Here is a 22,913-nt window from a genome sequence, read left to right as displayed (position 1 = left end):
GAAATGTATCTGGGTTTAGATTCTTTATCTGTAAAATGGGAATTGATAAACACTGACCTTGTAGAGCTGTGGGGGCATAATCAGACCACGTGTGTAGACCCCCTGGCATGGCACCGTCTTCAGGATGGGTACAACTATGAGGTCATCAATGAAGAGGATTCTTGTTCTCTGGGCAAGTGTGCATTTTGTTTTCCTATTTTTTCCCATTTTCAGAAATAGGGATTTCTAAAATCTCTTGGTTGTGCACCACAGTTGACTTACCATCTGCCCATGCTATGCTGAGGCCCCAAGAGGTCACAGCTGATTGACTTGAGAGGTTATGTCTGAGTTGATAACAGCGTGGAATCATTTGTCAGCACACAAAAGATGGAATGCTATTTTTTTCCCAACCTTGTGCTGGAGTGCTTGTTTTTAACAATCCACCAGGCCCCTGAGTAGAGCAATCAACCCCTTGTTGTCAATTGCCCAGGGGCGTTGGGGCAGAGAGGTCCAGCTTGTGATCTCCCCGCCTCGTTCTCCAGACGTTCTCCAGACGTTCTCCACATTTTAACACAGCTGGTGTGGGGAATTTTGACATTAGGCTCAAAGGAGGCTTCTGTCCTTTTCATAGCCCACATCCTGCTTCCCCCTAATTGGGTCTCTAGCAATGTTTTCTGCAGACAGAAGGGTTCTCTAAAATATGATGGATGGGTGGATGGATGAACGATGAATGAATTCCAGGAGGAGAAACAGACTCAGGATAGATAGATGCCAGGCCTTTCTAAGTTGCAGGTGGCTGGACTCGTTGTGCGTGCTGATCCTGGATGGACCACAACCGCCATCCAGATTCCACCTGCATCTTCTGCACCAAGCTCTTCCCAGGGGAGACAGGTGAGGAGCATCGGATAGGAATTGAGTCTGGATAGTTTGCTTTCCAGGATACCTATATCTCCCAGGGTCCAACCAGGAAAACAGAGCCCACTGTAAATATTAAAAAGAGAGGGAATTCGAGAAATTAGTGACACAGATTTGAGTGAGGAGAGGCAGAGGGAAGAGTGTGAGCGAGAAGTGGTTCAGTTCAACACCCAAAACTCAAAACTGCCTGTGATGTCCTGTCTGGGTCACTTAGAAAGGCCTGGAAAGCGATGGGTTTGACCTTCATTATTCAGAGTGGTTATGGCAAGCTGGGCTGGCTTCCCCTGGACTGCGGTGACCTGAGCTGAGTAAAGGCTGCCTTGTGATTGTCATGGGCTTGCAGTGATCATGAACCAGGAGTGTGGCTACATCACTGACGGTGCAGGAACCCAGACCCAGGATGGAGCCGCTGCGCCCTAATCATTCCCTATGCCCTCCAGTAGGTGGAAATGGCCAGGTATTCCAAAAGCCTGATATACTGACCTGGATTGTCCAAATCAGAACACTTGTAGGCTTTGCCAGCCCTCAATCATGACAAAACCCATTCAAACTTTACAACTGACATCCTGCAAGCCAAATCTTAAAGCAAAAATGAGTGGAGCTATTTGGATTAAATTGGTCAGCAGAAGCAGAAATATTTAAAAGGAAAAATGGGAAAAGAATAAAAAGAATGAGGCCAATTGTTTCCTGGGGAAACAGAAAACAATTTTTTCCAAGTCTGTTACCTTCCTAACTCAAAGCATCACAGCATAATAAAGGGCATCTCCCAGCTTCTGAGAGTGCTAATGACAGGAATCAGTGAGACCCCAGTGCCCAGCTATGATGCCATTCATTCCCTGAAGCCAGGCTTGTCATCTGAGAGCCTGACTGGCTGGTAGAAACAGGAAGATGAGACTTCTGATTGATACAAATCGTCTTTGATCTCTATCCAATGGCCAGGATGGGATCTTTTGGAGATCTAGGAATGTAACCGATCTGGCCATATCTGAAGAGTTCTAAAATATATTTTTAGAGAAAAGTGGCCAAGGTAAAAGTTCAGTCTTTAGAAAAGGATCTACAGACCAATTTGGGGGTCGGTTGGGGGGTGGAATGTTGCTCTAAAAACATTAGTTCTCAAAGTACATCCTATGGAACACTGTCCTGCAAACAGCTCCATCCTTAAGAAGAGCCTAGAGTCAAGTTAAGTTTGGGAAAGGCTTTCTAATGCATTCTGTAGCCTCCTTGCAGAGTTACAGGGCATGTCAGCATGTCAAAGCTCTGAGCTGGTCTTGAGTAAAGCATTCTCAGTTTTCTTAAACTTAGGGTTTCCTAGACTTCTTTTATCATGGGAATCACTTTCCCATTACCTGCCATCATATCTCAAATGCGAAGTGGGGGAAATCCCTTTTATTTGGGGTTGAAATGTCATTTTCAAAGTCTTATTCCTGAAAAGGATCAGTCTTAGATGACAGTCTGCCTTTCTGCAAGATGCCCATGGGGACCAGCCCTGGATCCACGTGCATAAGCTGTCCAGTCAAGACCGGAAAGCTACTAAAAAACCTCGTGTACATGTAACACTCTGGTTCACACAGAACTCCCATCGTTACTATTAGGGTCCCACATCAAGATAAATAAATGTCACATTGGGATTATTTCCTCTGTTTTGCCGAACAGTCCTGAAGATAAGGGGACATTCTTCCCAACATAATAAGCCATCAAAATACATTTATACCAAATCCCAGGTACGTCCAAGTTATCTATGCTGCTGACAATGGGCTTTCTTCACTCCTGTCTGTTTCATCATGTCCCCAACAAAGGAACTACGCTATTACTCTTGCCCTGGCAAGAGATAGCATTTCAGTCCTTGGAGCTCTGACAATTGGACTTAGCCTATTTAATTACTTCCAGTGCAGGCACACACTTTATTAACAGGGCCAGGATCAGCAGGGGCTTCCTGTAGGTCACAGTATTGGTGGTTAGTTGAGACATGTATAAGGCTCTGTGTCCACACAGAGAGGACAGCAGCAGCACCCATTTTCTTTCCTATACGAGGTCTAGAAATCAGAACCCAGTCCACACAACAGCCTGCAAAAGTTGACAAGGCAACAAACAAACAGCAAAATGCAACTAGTGGTGAATGGACTTTCTGTGCCTTGTTTACACGTTGATAAAATTAAAAACTCCCCGAAACCTAGATGTGTCATCTACTTTTGCCCTTGGCCCCATCCAGTGCCCTCTCCAGCTGCTGTCCTCCAATCCAACCCATTCCTCAACATCTCCTTAAAAAACCAACAAAACAAAACAGAAACCCTGACTTTCCCCACGTTAAAATGTTAACTATCTTGAGAACTTTCCCCAGTGTTCTGTGTTGATGCAGAAGTGTGGTTTTGAAATCCATTGTTGAGTGTTGACTCTTAACCTGCTTACAGGAGGTCCTACCAGGAGCTCAGCACTTCACCACCCCTATAGTATCCCCATGCTGCTTCGTGGCTGCCCTACCTGTGTAGACACATCTGTATATAAGGAAAACCCCAGAGCACCTTGCACCTTTAAGTTCTAACTAAAGGAAGCCCAAGTTGTAAACTCAGGGTTTAAGGCATTGCCTTCAAAGTCTCTGGAAATACTACAAAGTCTCTGTGTATCTCCTTCACCATGAAGGGGCCATCACCACAGCCTCAGATAAGCTTCCAGGGGAATCTTTTAGTTTCCATTCATCTTTGGGCCTCCAAGCTCTGTCCAGGCCACTTGGGTGGTAGGTAAGCCTATGTGGCCAGTGGAAGGATGGGGAAGGGGGAGTGGGTTAAATGTAAGCATGACTTCCTTGTCATTCAACCAAAGACAGTTTGTTTTAAAATAGAAGCCTCAGCCCAGGAAAATCATGGCCGTTGAATTCAAATTTACTTTTTAAGTTAAAATACCTTCCGTCTACAGTCATTTATTTCTTTCCTCGTGGTAAGTTACAATGAGAGAAGTTCTAAGAGTTCAGAGGTCTGGATAAACATGGAAAAAAGTTCAGAGCTTACCCAAATTTTATCTGATGACCTAATTAAGAAATTCAACCAGGGGACCTCACGAGAACCAAGAAGAAGACACTCGCAGCTACAAATGCTCTTTCTCCTCAGTGATAACCATTTATCCACTTCATGTCAGGCAAGGAATTAGAGCAAAAGCATTTCTGGCAATTTCAGAAAGGGCCTTTCTCCCAATAAGTAGAGTGATGGAAGAGCAAAGATTATGGGTAATTGGACACTGTTCCCCCAGCACGGGGAGACGCAGAGGTAGAGGTCCAGACCTGTGTTCCAGTCTTCACTCCCCTGCTCCCTGCCATACAGGGCCCCTCCACTCTACCTCTAGACTCACTGAGGCTAGAGTTCCATGTCTCAGCTTATCATCAGACTCTTAGTGATCCCACATCTGGGGAGGGATCTCTTGTCTAAGAAGGAATGGGTAGGACACAGATTCATTCATTCAAAAAATATAAGAATCCCTACCATTTACAAGGGACTGTGCTGTATATTACAAGAGAGAGGGAGAGAGAGAGAGAGATTTACAAGGTCGCTGCCCTCTGGAGCTCTATAGTCTATAGGGAGGGTTTAATATCAATGAGAAGCAGTGGCACTAAGCCACATACATAAATCATTACAGCTGCACGTTGAGGTAGGAAAAAAATAAAGTTGTTCTGTTCAGACCTGGGTTTGGGTCCAAGGTAGCTGTGATGAGTTATGTCACTGCAGCATGTTCCCCCAACATATTTCAGCCCTGGTTTCCTATAAGTAGAAATGGAGAAAAAAACCAAAACGCCTTTCCCCCAGGATTTTGTTGAGTATTAAAAGAGGAAAGGCATGTAAATCACCTGGCTCACAGATCATCAGGTAGCTCCCTGACATTGCTATTTGGCCCTATGAGCTAAGCAGTGTCTATCTGGAATCATTCATCATCTCCGAAGGGGGGAAATCTCATTTACTTGCATGGCCCAGGGATCTCCCAAAGTAGTAAAAAGTAATGCTGATTAATTATGTTTATTAAGCACTTAAGGTATGCTGTGCTAAATGCTGCTCAAATATCACCTCATTTAATCTTTACATCACATGAGGAAGGTACTTTACAAATCCTCAATTTACAGGTGAGGCACCTAAACATTAGGGGGTTAAGGAACTCCCCTAAATTGACATACACTTGATCCAAACTAGGGCCTTTCTGACTCAGGAACCTGTGCTATTAGCCCCCATCTACTTGCTTCTCCAAGGTTTCAAACTCAGCGAGTATCTACTTGGACAGCAATAAGAAGTCTTCCCACATCAACAGTGGGGCTGGCCTCACTCAGACAGCCCTGAGGATGCCAGAAACAGCAGAATTACCCCAGATCAGGGCTGGGTTTGGCAAAGGGATGCTTTAACGTCTGGGATTGCTGTTACAGTGGAAAGCTGGGACTAGCTGGCTACAAGGTACATATAAGGTACTGCTCTGCCTTCTGTCTCCTCTACAAATGTGTGAGAATTTAGGAGAATCGCTCTGAAATATAGTTTTCAGAAACCATGATTCAGTGGACATTTCATTCCAAATGCTTTGAAGAAGCCCAGCCATTGAGTGGCAGCTTTCACTTTCTACTTCTTAAACCCAGACTTTTTAATTTGAGTTTAGTCTTTTCTGCAGGCAGACCATGTTGCTGTTTCCATTGTTTTTGTTAACAGGCTCCATTCTTTAAGTCAGTTCTCAGTCCATTGTTTTCACTCTGTTTCACAATGGCAGACCTGTGATAATAACATCAGTAAATGTGTTTCTTTGGCCCGGCAGGGGAGAGTTGCTGGTGATAAAATAGCACAATCTCTCATCTTACTTGGAGAAAGAGCTCTAAGAACTGCACTGCCATCTCCTGACATGCAGGGCAGCACCTGTAAGTTTTTATAAGTTTAGTTCTGAACCCTTCCTCTAACTCTGGGGTCAGCAAACGATGGCCCCTGGGCCAAATACAGCCTGCAGGCTACATTTGTAAATAAAGTTTATTGGAACACAGCCATGCCCATTTGTTTACGTGTTGTCTCTGGCTGCCTTCATGCCGCAGTGGCAGAGATGAATCATTATTACAGACATCAAATGACCCTCAAAGCCTAAAATATTTACTACTTGGCCATTTACAGAAAAAGGTTGCCAGCTCCTGTTCTAACTTACTCTTTCCATTTCCATTGCTTGGACTACTGCTGAGACGTAATAAAATACGTATATTTGGTCTTTGTCCCAGTTCCTGAAACAGAACTTCTAAAACCCTTGCAATTTTCTGAGTGAACGTGTGACTCGGAGTATCTTTTGTTCTAAGATTTTGTTCTTAACCCGAGTTCCTAATGTAAAGCTTCTAAAACCAGTGTGATTTTCTGAGTGATGGGGGTGATTGGAGCATCTGACAAAGAGCTCCCAAACCCCTTGGAATTTCTGAGTGATAGGAGCACCTTTTGTTCTAATGAAGCAACTCTTGGTGGGATCCTGAATGGGGGCTGGTCTCTAGAAACACCAAGCCATGATTAGATGCTTGAAATTTTCAGGCCTACCTACCTTCCATCCTTCCATTGAGAGATGAGAGGGAATGGAAAATGGATTAATAATTGATCATATGTACATGATGAAGCCTCCATAAAAATCCCCAGAAAATGGGGTTCAGAGAGCTTGTGGGTTGATGAACAAAAGTGTGTGTTGGGAGAGTGATGCACCTCAACTCCTTGGGTACAGAAGTTCCTGTGCTTGGGACACCCTCGCCCCACCCAGACCTCACCCGATGTATCTCTTCACATAGCTGTTCATCTGTATGCTTTATCATGCCCTTTATAATAAACCAGGAAACACAAGTGAATGCTTCCCGGAGTTTTGTGAGTCATCCCAGAAAATTATCAAACCTGCGGTGGAGGGTTATGGGAACCCCTGACTTTGTAGCCAGGACAGACAGAAGTGCAGGTAACCTAGGGATCCATCACTTGTGACTGGCATCTGAAGTGAAGGCAGTACTGTGGGACTCAGCCTTGAAACCTGTGTAATCTGGCACTAACTCCTATAGTTAGTGTCAAAATTGCCTTAAATTATAGGACACCTAGTTGGTGTCTGGAGGGTTGGAAAATGGCTTGGTGGGGGGCAAAATTCCCCACACGTTTGGTGTCAAAAGTGTTGTGAGTAGAGATACAGTTTTCCTGTAGCTGTGATTTCTAGATTTAATATGTCTTTACGTTACCACAAAATACTTGTTAATTCCCTAGTGATTTCCATCGTCTCTAGTACAAATCCCAAGTGAAGTCAACATACAGTGTCTTTCATAACTTGACCCCTACCCAGATTTCTATCTTCTTCTCTTGTCTCTTTCCCACCACCCACACACACTCTTGTGATAGAACCACAGTGACTTTGTCCTTCATCCTTAAATAACCCAGCCTCATCTCTTTTATGCTCTGGTCTCTTGTGTGCTGTTTTCTCTGCCTGAAATTTCCTTTCTTCATACTAGGTGGTGAGTCTAGTATGAGGAGCCAGTCTTCCTTTAAGGTTCAACTCCTGCATCATCAAAAAGTTTACAAATCATAAATTCTGGAGAGGGTGTGGTGAAAAGGGAACCCTCCTACACTGTTGGTAGGAACGTAAATTGGTGTATCCTCTGGAGAACAGTATGGAGGTTCCTTCAAAAATTAAAAATAGAGCTACCATATGATCCAGCAATCCCACTCCTGGACATATATCCGATAAAGATGAAAACACTAATGCAAAAAGATACATGTACCTCAATGTTCATAGCAGCACAATTTACAATAGCCAAGACATGGAAGGAACCTAAACGTCCATCGTCGGATGAATGGATAAAGAAGATGTGGTATAAATGAACTTATCTACAAAATGGAAACAGACTCAATAACATAGAGAACAGACTTGTGGTTGCCAAGGGGGAGTGGGGGAGGGGAGGGATGGACTGTGAGTTTGGAGTTAGCAGATGCAAACTGTTATATATATAGATGGATAAACGACAAGGTCCTATATAGCACAGGGAACTATATTCAATGTCCTGTGATAAACCATCATGGAAAAGAATCACTTTGCTGTACCGCAGAAATTAACACAACATTGTAAATCAACTATACTTCAATAAAAAAGATGTGGCATACATATACAATGGGGTATTACTCAGCCATAAAAAAAGAATGAAATAATGCCATTTGCAGGAGTATGGATGGACCTAGAGAGTATCATACTAAGTGAAGGAAGTCAGACAAAGACAAATAACATAAGATATCACTTATACATGGAACCTAAAGAACTTTATATTGTGTTTTAATTATTCATTTTCATATCTATCTATCCTATGACTGTTTATTTCTTGAGGCCAGGAATCTATATCAATTTATTTTTACATTCAACAGACCCGGCATGTATTCTGGTACATAGTAGGTACTCAGTGGATGTTTATTTTTACATTCAACAGACCCGGCATGTATTCTGGTACATAGTAGGTACTCAGTGGATGTTTATTTTTACATTCAACAGACCCGGCATGTATTCTGGTACATAGTAGGTACTCAGTGGATGTTTATTTTTACATTCAACAGACCCGGCATGTATTCTGGTACATAGTAGGTACTCAGTGGATGTTTATTTTTACATTCAACAGACCCGGCATGTATTCTGGTACATAGTAGGTACTCAGTGGATGTTTATTTTTACATTCAACAGACCCGGCATGTATTCTGGTACATAGTAGGTACTCAGTGGATGTTTATTTTTACATTCAACAGACCCGGCATGTATTCTGCTACATAGTAGGTACTCAGTGGATGTTTATTTTTACATTCTTCAACAGACCCGGCATGTATTCTGCTACATAGTAGGTACTCAGTGGATGTTTATTTTTACATTCAACAGACCCGGCATGTATTCTGGTACATAGTAGGTACTCAGTGGATGTTTATTTTTACATTCAACAGACCCGGCATGTATTCTGGTACATAGTAGGTACTCAGTGGATGTTTATTTTTACATTCAACAGACCCGGCATGTATTCTGCTACATAGTAGGTACTCAGTGGATGTTTATTTTTACATTCAACAGACCCTGCATGTATTCTGCTACATAGTAGGTACTCAGTGGATGTTTATTTTTACATTCTTCAACAGACCCAGCATGTATTCTGGGACATAGTAGGTACTCAGTGGATGTTTATTTTTACATTCAACAGACCCGGCATGTATTCTGGTACATAGTAGGTACTCAGTGGATGTTTATTTTTACATTCAACAGACCCGGCATGTATTCTGGTACATAGTAGGTACTCAGTGGATGTTTATTTGTCAACTAAATGCATGCATCAATTGGTGCCTCCATGAGTAAATCATGTTTCCTCCCTGGGACCACACTCCCTATCTCCTCACTCCCATTAGCACTACCTGCCAGGAGTTTTTTATATGTGGAGCAAATATGCACTTAGCAATGAACATGGAGATGGATGAAAGGGCTATCCCTGTAAGCTGGCTGCTCACCTCCCCAGGTGTCACCAGCGTAAGCCTGTAACTTCTAGCCACTGGCCTGACCCATGAAGACGGCAGAAGAATTGTGTTATTCCTGAGAGATTGAGAGCACTGGCCCCTGTACCAGAAGCAGAAGGTATAGAAATGGCACAGAGACTATACTGGGATGTCTGAGGGAAAAGTGATGCCCGGGGCCATCTGGGAGTCAGAGGTAGGTGAGAGTGCCCTTGTGTGTCCTTGGTGAGGTCGAGGCAGCTCTGCTGACAGGAGGATCACCTCCCAGCCACATGATGGCAGGCAACTGTTTGGAGTGGAGCCAGAGCTGGAGAAGGTGGAGTGGGGGTGATGGCCATGCTCTTTGGGCACATTCACTGGCTCAGTGTCCCCAAATCTGGGTAAAGAGGAAGAGCAGAAAGGGGCAAAGGAAAAAGAGGGAGAAATAAGAAAGGAACAGAGTAGTCATGGAGGAGAAATAAAAATAAAAGCCAAGGAATGAGATCAAGTGAGCAGAGGTGGTAGAAAGTGGTCCGGTGCATTTCATCTTAGATATTCTGTCCTTGAGCAGCTTCTTTCAGCTCCAAACTCAGGGTCAGTTCCTCTACTGGTCAAGTAGGCACTGTCTGCCTTTTCCCTCCTCCGCTGTCTCTCTTTTCCTCCCCTTCCCTCTCTCTCTCTCCATCCCTCTTGCTCACCCCCCTTAGCCTCTATCCTCTTCCTTTTCTTCTCTTTCTTACTTTTCTTGTTGCCTTTGCCTCCTTTCCAGTATACACTTAACCCACAAAGGATCTTGGGCCTCAGGTAGGGAGCTCAAAAGCAGTGAGAAGAGGCTGCTTTCTACTGCAGGTCACATGAAACCAGTGCCTGAGAGTTCCAGACTGGATAAGGGCTCTACCCCGCAATCTGGGAAAAAGTAACTGAGCTTCTTTGGGGAAGATCAATTACACATGCACACACACACACACACACACACACACACAAACACACATACACACACACACCCAGCAGCTGCAGAAATTAAATGAAGCATGACCATCAGTTCAAACCCTTTCTTTCGAGAGCACACATTAGGCTCTGGGCTGCTGGCTCAAGGGAACAATGCCAGAGTTCCGGACATTTAACATGATTCTTCTGTGGGGAGTTCCAAACTATCATAATCAAATTCAGAGAAGTCTGATGTCATGCGAGTGGCAGTGGAATAACCCATATGCTGTGGGCTAACCATGTTACATCAATTTTCGTTGCATGTAATTACATTTGTGGAGAGAGAAAGGGATGACTCGACTTGAGGCTCCATCAGTAATAACAGTCTAGGGAAGGGACTTTTGCTGGACCCAATGGGTGCCCTTACATGGATGATGCAAACGTACACTCTACAAAACGAATCAGTTTGCCGAACCATTGGTTCATCCTCAGTGATATCTGAAATTATCCATCCCTTTACTTCTTTTCCATTTCCTTGCTAGTGTCTTGGTTCAGCTCCAGCTGCCTCAATCCTAGACTGTTTCACAGTCTTCCAAATAATTTCCGACCCTCCTGGAGCTTTCCTTTCCAACACTAACTGTCTGTTAAAGGCAGATTAATTGTCATAAAGAAAAATCTCATCATATCATTAAATAACCCCTTAACTCAACCACAGAAAAGAAGCTCATTCTCCTCCTGCTGGCACTTACGGCTCTCAACACTCTGCCCTCAGCCCATCTTTCCAGACACATTTCCCACTACTTTCACACGTGGATCTTATATTCTGGCCATAAAGGGTCATTAGTTATTGCCTGAACATGTCTCATGTTGAATTACTATTGTGACTTTTTCAAAAAATTCCAACTACAGTCCTGATACTCTTGCCTACCTAATCTTCGGACCCACACATCTATTACCTTGCCTCTGAAACCTCTTTCTGATTATTACCTCAAAAATGATGTCACCCTCCTCTGAAGCCCTAGAGTACTCAGGACTTACTTGTGTAAGGCCAATCAACGTGTACACGTTGGTCTATACTTCCGAACTAACAGCTTATTGAAGACAGGGTTAGTTTATATTTTATTCATCTTCCACAGTATTTTGCATAGAGGAAAACTGAATAGATAAACCATTTTTATATATCGAACAAGTAAACACAAATGCCTCTGGAACTCATAAGTTAAATTACATGACAAGGAAATAAAACACAACGACAGGGCAAACGTATACATTACGTATAGGACCCAAATCTAACAGTCCGTTCGGAGAATAAAATAGCAGCAGGAAGTCGTTAGAAGTTGATGAACGGAACCAAAGGGGGAAAAAGACAATGTCAGGGAAGGCTTTGAGACCAAAGGGAGATTTGGACTATGTCAGAACGGAAAGGAAACTAACCTATTCTGTGCTGAAATGTGCCCTTGCTTTACCAGGAATCATCTCATTCAATTCTTCCACCCAGTACTACACACAAGACACTTGCCTAAGGTCACCCAGCTTTAAAGGTGCAGAGTCAGGACTCAAATTCAGACCCCCAGGCTCTTTCCACGGGGTTTCTGCTCCCATACAGGGGGGTGGGTGGGGCAGGGCAGGGCTGCAGCCGGGTGTAAGCTGATGGGAAGACACTATGGTGAATAGGAGAGTAATGAGGCAGAGGGAACAAGCAAGGGGAGCAGAGGAAGCAGTGAGGAGGGGAGGTGGGTTAGCCAGGAAGTCCTGCCTGTGGAGGGGAGGGGTTGCAGATTGCAATATGGGAAGGTTTACGGGAGCATCAGGTAGCAGCATCTCGCTCAGCGTGGAGAGTGCTCTCTTTAAGACCTGAGGGCTACAAGAGAGCCGGGACTGGAAGGGGAACACAGTTTTGAGCCCATAAAAGTCTTGGATTGTGCGATGCTGTGCTCTGTAAGACAGGAGAGCAGAGGAAGGCAAGAGGGGAGGGACTAGGGGGAGGCCCTAGAGAAGAAAGCCATCCTGCTAAGAGGCCTGTCCCTCCAATGGGCAGGGCAGGCTGCACACATGCATCACTCTGTGTGTGTGTGTGTGTGTGTGTGTGTGTGTGTGTGTGTTCCAAGAGAAGGCCTTTGATTTACTGCTGCTCATGTGGAAGTTATTTCGGTGGTTATCGATCGCACAGCTGGTAAGAAGGAAGCCAAGAGTCATTGTGCAATTTGGGAATCCTTTTTTGTTCAAAGTGCCCATTTGACTAAGTCAGATATTAAATTAATCCAGTCAAGAAACCACTTAAGTTGTTTTTTTTTTTTTTTTTTTTGCGGTATGTGGACCTCTCACTCTTGTGGCCCCTCCCGTCGCAGAGCACAGGCTTCGGACGCGCAGGCCCAGCGACCATGGCTCACGGGCCCAGCCGCTCCGCGGCACGCGGGATCCTCCCGGACCGGGGCACGAACCCGCGTCCCCTGCATCGGCAGGCGGACTCTCAACCACTGCGCCACCAGGGAGGCCCCACTTAAGTTGTTTTAAACAAATAGATTTGTGGCCTAATTATTACACTTTTAAAATTTTTATTTTATTTTATTTTTTGGTCTTTATGTATTTTTTAATTGAAGTATAGTTGATTTACAGTGTTGTGTTAGTTTCAGGTGTACAGCAAAGTGATTCAGTTTTATATATACATGAGTCGATTCTTTTCCAGATTCTTTTCCATTGTATAGTTTGTTACAAGCTACTGAATATAGTTCCCTGTGCTATACGGTAGGCCCTTGTTGGTTAGCTATTTTATGTATAATAGTATAAATTATACTGTTAATCCCAAACTCCTAATTTATCCCATAGTACTGATCAACCTAGCAAGTAAATAAATAATATAAATGACATTAGAAAATGCAAGCCCTATCACTTCTACTACTACTATGACTGCTACTAGCTACTAGTACTTAGTATTACTATCACCATGATTGTTATACTTCATTTTATTACTCTAGCACGTACCGTTTATTGAGCACCTTTCTATTTGCCAGGCATACATCTGGCAGCTTTACATCTTTACCTGCTAATACTCATTAAAACTTTGCCAGTAAGTAGTGATAGCCTTGTTATGTGCGGTCTCCAAGTCTTATTAATGACAGATTCTTTTGTAGATCGTACCCAGGAAAGAATCCTTGTCAGCACGAAGGGACCTCCAGGTATCGTACATGCCCTTCCTGAATCATATATTATTTTAGCATCTGAAATCCCATCCCCTGGCCTTTTACGTGGAAAGTCTTCATCCTAAGGGGCTGGGATGCTAAAGTTGGCATTTGTTAGGGACCAAGGGATCCTCTTCTCATCCATTCAATCAATACCCCACCCCCACCAATGCTGCCAGGAGGAAGAAATTAATCCTCACCAGACTGAAGAGTCAGCACAAATGAGATTATTTTTAATTAAATCACCAGTGACTTTTGATTCATGCCAGAGACAAATGTGTAGATATATTATGCTACACACGAAAACTACTAGGTTCCAGCCTATGTCCTTCTAGAATGAGGTTAATGTAGTTACAGTGACCTTGGGGCTATAGGAAATGCTTCCATTATTCAATAGAAAATAAAAATATGTAAGGGTTATCAGACGGAGGTGGTGTCATTATCTCGTTGTGGGCCCAGAAGCAGCTCAGAAACCAGCCTTCCTTTTCCCCACTATGTCTTATGTCAGATGGCAGTTCTGCTTTAAAGATCAAAGTATTGTATTTCATTAGCCCTTGCTGTCTTTTATGTAAGATGCTGTCATATTAGGACTAGTCTCATTGCTATAGAAGTCAAGAAAATAGGAGAACTGAACTTCAGAATAAAGGAACACTAATCGTTTTTAATACTTTGTATTTTTTGAAAAAAAAATCTCATCAAGTCACCTTTCGCCTTGTCAAAAGTTTATTAGAACATCTAACCCCTTCTCCAGTTCCTATTGTTCCCTTCCCTACCCCCACCCTCTCTGGTCACAGACTTTGTCAACTGCATACTCTGTTCTCCTGATGGTTGTGCCCTATTCTTACATTTATGGCTTTATTGCTGTGTTGTAATAGAACAGGATAGGACAGTTATATACACATATACAAATGTATGTACATACTTATATACATATACATATGTATATATACGTACATATATGTAATCAGGAAACCATTCCCACTATCTATCACTGTTGGTACCTACTAATATAAGGATAGAGTCCTGGAATGAACTATAAAGAAATGTAAGCACCCTGAAAAAAAGGGAATTAGCTTTCCGTGTACATGGTACATATGTTTTGTTGTTGCCAAAGTCTATTGTCTGTCTGTCATAGCTGACATTAAATAAAGGCTGTTTACCAGTAAATGAAAGGGAATTGGGAAGGGAGGAGGGAGGAAGAGCAATGTGGTCCTTGGTGAGCGCCTTCAGGAGGCAATACATTTAACTTTCAACATTGACATTGCTCTGCCCACATTAAGGAAACTCTACCACTTTCACACAGTCCAAATCTGTGGTTAGGGCACACCAAGACGAAACTAATGGAGAAAAAAGCTAGAAAGTTCACTAACTCAGCATTTTGTTCCTGAATTCTCCCAACCATTGGTTGGACAAAATATCATTACAACAGTGAGCTATTTTAATATTGTTCCCCAAATTCAAGGCATTTTTACAAAGCTAAAAATCTGATTGGGTTCCACCAGAAAAACAAGTTACATGGAAAGCACCTAAGTGGAAACTTTGGTTAAATTCAATTATTTGAACAGAATAAGACAAAACCAAATTACAATTTGACTTTTAAAAGAAGTGTGAGATATACATATATGGAGATAATGTTGATCCACAACATATGCTGAAAATCCTCTTGTTTGCAGAAGTTAGCAGTGGTTGTTTGGGGAAGACATCACCCAAAGAGAAGACACAACCTTAACAAGACATGGCCACACAGGAAGGCAAAAAGATACACCCTTAGACGCTATCCTATGCTTTTATGGTATACATTCTATGGAGAAGCCAGGAAGAAAAGGATGGAAAGAGCTAGAGTAGAAACAAAAGATGAAACAGACTTGAAGAACTGAGATTTATGTAGTCCAATCCCAGACCTTTAAATTACATTGAAGTCACTTCATGGAGGACAGGCATATAGTAGGAGTGAAAAGGACATGGCACTGCTGTCCACAGGCTGGTATCCCACCCATGCCTCAGCCTTCTAACAGCTTTGTGACGTTAGGCCAGCCACGTAAACTCTACAATGCTCATCTTCCTCATCTGTAGAGAAATGGGCTGGAATTGATCATCCTGGTGTTTTTGTCTAGCACTAATATTTTAAGATGGCTGTCTATTTTGTTTTAAAATATTTTTTGTGATATTCCCAGCTAGTCAGTTTCTGGAGTTAGTGATATTTGTTTACTTATGTCTAACTGGAATCTCCCCTCCTGCACTTTAAACTTATGTCTTTAGTTTGGTCCTTGGCAGAGTTACAAATGAATGGCATTTAGTTGATAATGACCCACCATATACTTTAAAAAAAGTTAACTCTTTTTCTTTCATTAAAGTAATGCATGCTTGTTCTGCAAGCACTTGAAAATATAGAAAAGTATAGAAAATAAAATAAAAGTGCTTATAATTTCATCCTGAGAGTTGATCACTACTTACATGTATTTCTTTCTTTCCAACCTTTGTTTTAAGTGTGGGATCATATGGCAAATACACTTTTGTACCCTGATTTTTAAACTTTTATCATTATCTCATGACCATTTTCTTCGTATGACTATTTTCTTTGTCATTAAAAATTAGACACACAAATCGTATTAAAGAGTTTTTAATATTCTATTACATGAAAACATCAAGTCTACTATTGGACTTTTGTTGTTTCTTGAAATTCCAGTTGCTTTAAACTAACTTTTATCTTTACCAAACTAATAAAACACATGTATATAAAGTTAAAGGGTAAATACAAAACTTTAAAGAGAAGATAGCAGACCCCTGCTTATTCTCCTTTACTCTAATCTATGATTAGATTTAATTGTTTGCATGTGCAACATTTATTTTTATTAGTTGGATATTTTTGGTTTTGTTGTTTGTTAAATTTTTTATGTACATATAATTTTTTCACCTCAAACTTGCCTGCAACTTCCCATTTTGCTAAATACGTCAAATAACCTATGGCTTCTGCTTGCTTTCCCTAAAGGCACCCTACTTGGAGTATTTTATTATCCTATTCTAATTTCACTGATTGCTTTAAAGGCCAGATGCACATCTGTTGTCCAGATATTTATTATTGGAATCATCCTGTGAATTCCTTGCCTCTTGGTTTACGCCTTTGTTTATCCAGCAGCTTTCTGAGGAAAGGTGCATAAGAAATAGAATTTTGAGCTTTGGCATACCTGAAAACCTTTATTTTCCCATCACCATCACAGTTGATGGATAGTTTGGCTGGGTATAGCATTTTAGGTTTGAAAATCCTCCACAACTTTGAAGATATTACCCCATGGACTTTCAGCATCTATTATTGCTTTTTAGTAGTCCAGTGCCATTCTAATTCCAGAATTTACACATGTCGCAATACATTTTCTTCCCTGGAAACTTCTGGAATCTTCACATTATTGATAGTATTTTGAAATTATGTGATGATATGCCTTGGAGTGATTGATTACAACATATATTCATTCATTTATCAGCTAGGCACTTTCTGGGCTCTTTCATTATAGAAATTCATGTTGTTTAGTTCTGGATGTTAAAAAATATTATTTCTTTGATAATTTAGTTACTTCTGTTTAAAAAGATCTTTGCCAATTTAAACAATGAAACATAGCATCTAATTTAATTAGCTCTTCTGGATAACCAAGGTTTGCAATTTTAAAATCCACTGATTTTTTTTATTACACAAAATATGAATGAATTTATTCATATTGTACACAATTTGAACATACAGAAATACAGTGAACAAGCAGGGAGACTCCTCCTTACCTCTGCCTATATTTATACTCTCTCCCTAAGGTAATACAGCTAAGATTAAGGTGTGCATCTTTTCAGTCATTTTTCTTTTACATGCACATGGACATACATATAATCTATATATCATTAAGGGGGTAATATGCCATATATTAACAGAATAATACTACACTTCTAATTTTGCAATTTTTTTTCACATATCAATGAATTCTGGATAATTTTTTCTATATCTGTATATATATATTTTTTCATGGTATATAGTATCACACTGATTTATTCAACCACATATCTATTAAAATGTTTTAATCTGGGGGGAGATGGCTAAGATGACAGAATAGGAGGACCCTGAACTTACTGCTTCCCATGGGCACACTAAAATTACAACTACTAACAGAACAACTATCTATGAGAATGACCTGAAGAATAGCCAAAAAGATTTTCCACAACTAAAGGTATAAAGAAGAAACCACAACAAGATGTGTAGGAGGGGTGGAGATCCACACATCAGGATCCACACATCCAGGTCAGGGACCCACAAACAAGGGAAATATCACAATCCTTGATGTTCTCCCCAAGGAACAAATGGTCCAAGCCCCATATCAGGCTCCCAAGCCCAGAGGTTTGGTAATGGAATACGATCCCTCAGGATATCTGGCTTTGAAAATTAGCAGGGCTTATGTTCAGGAGAGCTGGAGGGCTAAAGGAAACAGAGACTCTGCTCTTAAGAGGCTGTGCAAAATCTCACATGCTCTGAGTCTCAGCTCAGAGGCAGTGATTTGACAGGGTTGTGGGTCAGACTCACTTGTTGATCTTGGAGAAACTCCTGGAGAGGCAGGAGGCAACTGGGACTCCCCTTGGGGAGACTTTGGTGGTAGCCATTTTGGGGAGCTTGTTCTACTGTGATAACACCAGCACTGGCAAGTAGTATTTTGGAGTGTTTCCTCTCCAGCCTATTAGCACTAGGGATATGTCCCCCACCCACCCACCCCCCACCACCACCTGTGGCCTGTCAGCAATTCCATGGTCCCTGACTGCACAGCAAACCATGCAGTATGGCTACCCTGCCTTCCAGTGGGCTCACCACCACCATATGAGTCATGACCTCACAATCAACCAGGCCAGGGGCCAGCCCTGCCTACCAGTGTGCCCACAGTCATCAGCTCTGCCACAATAGAAGGGTACATGCAGCCCACATGGGGGCACCTCTAGAGCATATAGCTCTGGTGACCAGAGGGGAGCATGCTTCTAAGTCCCACTGGACGCCTCCTACATAAGGCCACTTCTCCAAGATTGGAAAACAAAACTGACCTACCTAAAACATAGAAATAACCAGAGAACTGGGCAAAATGAGGAGAGAGAGAGGAATATCTTTCAAATGTAGGGAAAAAATAACCTCAGGTGGAAAACAAAACAAACTAATTGAAATAGAGATAAGCTACCTACCCAATTAAGAGTTCAAGGTAAAGACACTGAACTCAGGAGCAGAATGGATGAACACAGTGAAAATTTCAACAAAGAGTTATAAAATATAAAGAACCAAACAGAGCTTAAGAATACAATAACTAAAATTTTAAAAATACACCAGAAGAAATCAACAGTAGATTAGATGACACATTGGGACAGATGAGTGATCTGGAAGACACAGTAGTGGAAATCACCCAAGTTGAACAGAAAAAAGGAAAAAGAATTTTTTTTAAATGAAGATAGTTTAAGAGACCTCTGGAACATTATCAACCATACTAACAGTCACATTATAGGGGTCCCAGAAGGAGAATAAATAAAGAAAATGACAGTGAACTTATTTGAATAAATAATAGCTGAAAACATCCCTAACCTGGGGAAGGAAAGTTACGTTCAGGTCTAGGAAGGACAGACAGTCCCAAACAAGATGAACCCAATGAGGTCCACACCAAAACACATTAAAATTAAAATGGAAAAAATTAAAGAGAGATTCTAAAAACAGCAAGATAATAATCAACTAGTTATTACAAAAGAACACCCATAAGACAATCAGCTGACTTCTCAGGCCAGAAGGGAGTGGCACAAGGTATTCAAAGTAATAAAAGGAAAAAAAATCTACAACCAAGAATACTCTACTGGGCAAGGTTATCATTCAGATTTGCAGGAGAGATTAGAGTTTTGCAAACAAGCAAAAGCTAAGTTTTCAGCACCATTAAACTGGCTTTACAAGAAATGTTAAAGGGTATTCTATAAGTGGAAAAGAAAAGGCCACAACTAGAAATACGAAAATTATGACAGAAAAAGTCTCAGTGGTAAAGGCAAACGTAAAGTAAAGGTAGTAGATCAACTATTTATAAAGCTAATAGGAAGTTTAAAAGACAAAAGTAGTAAAGTCATCTATATCCACAATAAGTAGTAAAGGGATACACAAAACAAAGAGATGTAAAATATGATGTCACAAACATTAAACATCTGGGGGAGAGAGACTAAAAGTATATCATTGTTAGAATGTGTTTGAAGATAAGGGATCATCAAATTAAAATAATCATATACATATACATACAAAAAAAGAGAAGTGAATTCAAACTTTACACTAAACAACTAAACATGTCATCAAATCACAAGGGAAGAGAGGAAAAGACGAAGAAACAAGAAAGGAAGGAAAAAAGAAGTACAAAAACAATCAGAAAACAATTAAAAAATGGCAATAAGTACATACATATCAATATTTGCTTTAAATGTAAATGGACTAAATCTTCCAGTCAAAAGACAGAGTGGCTGAATGGATAAAAGCAAGACCCATATATATCATGCAGACAAGAACTTACCTCAGATTTAAAGACATTCACAGATTGAAAGTGAGAGGATGAAAAAAGTTATTTCATGCAAATGGAAATGAAAGAATGCTAGGGTAGCAATAATTATATCAGACAGGCTGTAACAAGGCACAAAGGAAGACATTACATAATGATAAAGGATATAATCCAACAAGAAGATACAACAATTATAAATATATATACACCAAACTTATAAGCATCTAAATGCATAAACTCAATATTAACAAACACAAAGTGAGAAATTGATGGTAATACAATATTAGTAGTAAACACTAATACCCTTACATCAATGGACAGATCATCCAGACAGAAAATCAATAAGAAAACACTGGCTTAAATGAACCATTAGACCAGATAGAATTAATAGATATACACAAAATATTTCAACCCCAAACAGAATATACCTTCTTTTCATTAAAATAATAAATAAATTAATTAAAAAATTCTCCAGGATAGAACGCATGCTAGGCCACAAAAGAAGTCTCAACACATTTAAGAAGATAGAAATTATATCAAATAGCTTTTATCTCCACAACAGTGGAAGACTAGAAATGAACTACAAGAAAAAACTGCAAAAACTGCAAACATGTGGATCTAAACAACATGCTACTACAACCAATGGGTCACTGACAAAAAAAGAGAGAATAAAAATATACCTAGAGGGCTTCCCTGGTGGCGCAGTGGTTGAGAGTCCGCCTGCCGATGCAGGGGACACGGGTTCATGCCCCGGTCCAGGAAGATCCCACATGGTGTCGAGCGGCTGGGCACGTGAGCCATGGCTGCTGAGCCTGCGCGTCCGGAGGCTGTGCTCTACAACGGGAGAGGCCACAACAGTGAGAGGCCCACGTACCGCAAAAAAAAAAAAAAAAAATATATATATATATATATATACCTGGAGATTAAGGGATGCAGAAAAAGCAGTTCTGAGATGGAAATTTAAAATGATACAAGCCTACCTCAGAAAACAAGAAAAATCTCAAATAAACAAGCTAATCTTACACCCAAATGAACTAGAAAAAAGAACAAACAAAACCCAAAGTTAGTAGAAGAAAAGAAATAATAAAGATAAGAATGAAAATAAATGAAATAGAGTTAAAAAATAGACTAATAAAATGAAGAGCTGGTTCTTTGAAAAAATAAAGAAAATTAATAAATCTTTAGCCAGACTCAACAACAACAACAAAAAAGGAGGATCCAAATAACTAAAATCTGAAACGAAAAAGGAGGAGTTACAGCCAACTTCACAGAAATAAAAGAGATATGAAAAATTACTATGAAAAATTATACACCAATAAAATGGACAGCCTAGAAGAAATGGATATATTCCTAGACATGTACAATCTCCCAAGACTGAATCAGGATGAAATAGAAAATATGAACAGATGATTACCAGCAATGAAGTTAAATTGGTAATTTAAAAAATTCCCAACAAACAAAAATCAAGGACCAGGTGGCTTCACAGGTGAATTCTACCAAACATTAAAAAAATAACAACTATTCTTTTTCAACTATTCCAAAAAATTGAAGAGGAAGCAATGCTTCCAAACTCATTCTTCAAGGCCAGCATCACCCTGACACCAAAACCAGACAAAGACACCACAGAAAGAGAAAATTACTGGTCCATATTACTGATAAACATAAATGCAAAATTCCTCAACAAAATATTAACAGATCAAATTCAATAATACATTTTAAAAAATACAACATGAGCAAAAGGGATTTATCCTAGGGATGCAAGGATGGTTTGATATCTGCAAATCAATCAATGATATATCATATTAACAAACTGAAGTATAAAAATCATATGATCATCTCAATAGATGTATTTCTGAGTATTTAGAAATACAGAAATACAGAAATGAATAGAAAATGAAAACACTAATTCTAAAAGGTATATGTATGTCAATGTTCATTGCAGCATTACTTACAATAGCCAAGATATGGAAGCAACCTAAGTGTCCATCAGTGGATAAATGAATAAGAAGATGTGGTATATATATATATATATATATATGTGTGTGTGTGTGTGTGTGTGTTATTCAGCCATTAAAAAAATAAATCTTGCCATTTGTGACAATGTGGATGTATCTAGAGGGTATTATGCTAAGTGAAATAAATCAGACAAAGACATATACCATATGATCTCACATGTGGAATCTAAAAAACAAAACAAACTATATGAAAGCAGTCTCTTAGATACAAGAACAAACAGGTAGTTGCCCCAGGGGAAGAGGGGGCCAAATAAATGAATGGAATTAAGAGGTACAAATCTCCAGTTATGTAATAAATAAGCCACAGGAACGTAATATACAGCATAGGGATTATGATCAATAATATTATAGTTACTTTGTATGGGGATGGATGGTTACTAGACTAATCATGGTGATCATTTCATAACGTATGCAAATGTCAAATCACTATGTAGTATACCTAAAACTAACACAATGTTTTACATCAACTATATTTCAATTAAAAAAAGTTTTCACTTATCTTGATGTTTAAAAGCTGGTTATATTTTAAAAATATTAACCTTTTAAAGTAACATTTTATCATAAATAGTCATGTTCTTTGATGACACTTGTTATACAGCCTTTAAGCTGACTTGTTACCCTGGACTATGAATGAGATTCATTGGCCCTCTTACAGTTAAGTGAAAGAGGAAATAATCAAAGATGTGAGAGGCAGAAAAAAGAAAAGTACTCTGGTTTACATGAAGCTCCAACTTATCTTCAAGAAATTGTTCTGTACCCTGGGAGTGTGTCTCTCTGCTCTGTTGAGAAGGAAGCTTGTCACAGTCTTAACTCTGTTTCATTAGGGACTGGTGATTCTAAATATTTGGTTATTCTATGATCTGTGCAGTCTCACCTCCAGCAAAGAGTTAATAAATATAACCATGATAATGG

Source organism: Phocoena sinus, chromosome 1, assembly GCF_008692025.1.
Source record: "Phocoena sinus isolate mPhoSin1 chromosome 1, mPhoSin1.pri, whole genome shotgun sequence".
Classification (NCBI taxonomy): Eukaryota; Metazoa; Chordata; class Mammalia; order Artiodactyla; family Phocoenidae; genus Phocoena; species Phocoena sinus.
This window is presented reverse-complemented; position numbering follows the sequence as displayed.